Consider the following 2370-nt stretch of genomic DNA (forward strand, 5'->3'; position numbering starts at 1 on the left):
CCTTGAATGGTGTACAGTTCCAAAAAGTTCTAGATAAGGTCATCTGGAGGGCTCTGTTTAACTAATGCAAAATAAATGTTGTATAATATACAACCGAAGAGCAAATTTATTTTCCTTCTTTAAAATATTTATTTACTTATCTGGCTGCATTGGGTCTTAGTTGTGGCACGCAGGATCTTCGTTGTGGCACGCAGGATGTTCGTTGTGGCCCTTGGGCTCTAGAGCACACAGGCTCAGTAATTGCAGTGCACAGGCTCTCTAGTTGCGGCGCTCAGACTCCAGAGCGTGCGGGCTCAGTAGTTGCGGCACACGGGCTCTCTAGTGGTGCTTGGGTTCTAGAGCATGCAGGCCTAGTTGCCCCGCGGCATGTGGGATCTTAGTTCCCTGACCGGGGATCGAACCCGCGTCCCCGTCCCCTGCGTTGGAAGGCGGATTCTTAACCACTGGACCACAGGGAAGTCCCAAATTTATTTTCTTTAAATCTCAGCCACTACCTTTAATTATAGTACTTATCTCCAATATCTCTTCTTATAGGTTCTTAGAACATACTACATTATATTACTTCCTGCAACTCATCACTCAAACATCAGTCCCTAGGCAGGAGGGGTACATGCTATTCCCTGTCCTTTAATTCTACTCTCTATTTAAACAAATGCTTGGTAATGAGTGTGATGTTGGTGGTTTTAGATACATAGTTACGGGCTTACATCTAATATGAAACCATACTAAATGCCTCTTTGCCTCTAAAAGTTTTCCATTTCTAATGATGCAAAATGAGTCAAATACACCATTCTATTTTATGGTAACAGAATCAGAGTAATGAGCAAACCCAGGCTGGTCACTGCTATGTTATTCTTAGAAGGTAAAGGAAAATTCATCTTTTCACTCCCGCTTAATATTATTTCCATTTCACTGGGATTGAAAATAAAAGGAATACTAGAATTACAAAACTTGAGTGTTTTTCTGTTTTTTTTTTCTTATGAGCACGTCAGCTTTAACTTCTTGAAATTAAGAAATTGATCACAAGGTAATTTCCTAGCAATCAACACAAGCTGGTCTACAGACAAGTCACAAGATGGAGCTTGATCTTACGGAAATTAAGGAGGTGATACACAGAGATTAAACTGAGGGGTTAAATCAGTGCACTTAAAGATGATCCGATGACACAGCCTTTCAATTTGTCAACATTTTGCTTTTGATGATGCTGGGAAAGAGTAAGCTGAAAGCATGAAGCTGAAACGTCAGGATCGGGTCGGCAGCCTGAATCTGTACACCACAAACCACAGGGCAGTTATCAATGTGGAAAATCCGATGATTTCAGCAGCCCTGTCACGGAAGGCAGATTCCTCTCCCCGTGGCTGTATCAGTTTACATTCCCACCAACAGAAGTGGGTGACTTCTACAGCTGGAACATCCTCTGATTCAGGTTCTTGGACCCATATGTCTTTCTTTGCCACCTTCCCCAAAGCATTCGCGACCTCTCCAGCTGCCCGTTCTCCGGCCTCTACTGCTCCTTGCATGTGACCGCTCCACTACGTGGCAGTCTCCGTGCCAGCAAAGTGAATCCTGCCTACGGGCGGGCGAGTCACCCCTCCGTACTGAGTCATGATCCCGGGGGGGAAGTAGGCAGTGTAGCAGCCCCCGGAGTACCGCGGCTCACAGAGCTCTTCCCTTCATAGCGCACCGTTGTAAAGCTTCTTGGGATCCTAGCCCTTTGGCATACAGCTCACAGATTTTCCTCTTCCTTAGTTCTTTATGGACCTCAGCAAGGCGGTCAGCTTTTCGAGCAAGGATGAAGCCCATGAGGACGGGCGGCGATCCATCTGGCTTGGTGTCATCCAGGGTTACTGAAATCGGAGCTTCCTCATCTTCGAGGATCACACAGCTGCAGTAATCCTTTTTCTTCCAAAAGGCCTCCTTGTAATACGTCATGCACTGAATGATAGCCCCCACTGGAAGACGCTGGATTAACTGGTTTCTCTCTGAAGGAATCTCTGGTCTGAAGTGTATCTTGGCAGTCAGAGTCGGAGGGATGGCACTGATGACGTATCGGCACTCATAAAGTCGATGATCCAACATCTCTATCATGATGTCGTCACCTGACTGGTCCACATAGGTGACAGGACACCCCAGCTTCACTCTGTCCCCGAGGGAGGTGCATTATCCGCTCGCTTGCTTGACCAGATCCGCCTACGGACTTCCGTTCCTGGCCCTGCTGGTAATGGAGAATATCCGAGTGGTGCCTCCACACCGCTTCACATACCACAGGAAGCACAGGGCAGACACCTCGTGGGGTTCAGAGGTCACACTGATACTCACAAAGAGGGACGCAAACTGCCTAGCAGTCCTGTCTCCCCTCACAGTCACTGT

At 47.0% G+C, this 2370-nt stretch overlaps 1 pseudogene; it reads right to left on the reverse strand.

Moving 5' to 3' along the window:
- Window positions 1–393: 393 nt before the first annotated feature.
- On the reverse strand, window positions 394–2370 carry LOC102977255 (amine oxidase [flavin-containing] A-like; annotated as a pseudogene).

Source organism: Physeter macrocephalus, chromosome 11, assembly GCF_002837175.3.
Source record: "Physeter macrocephalus isolate SW-GA chromosome 11, ASM283717v5, whole genome shotgun sequence".
NCBI lineage: Eukaryota > Metazoa > Chordata > Mammalia > Artiodactyla > Physeteridae > Physeter > Physeter macrocephalus.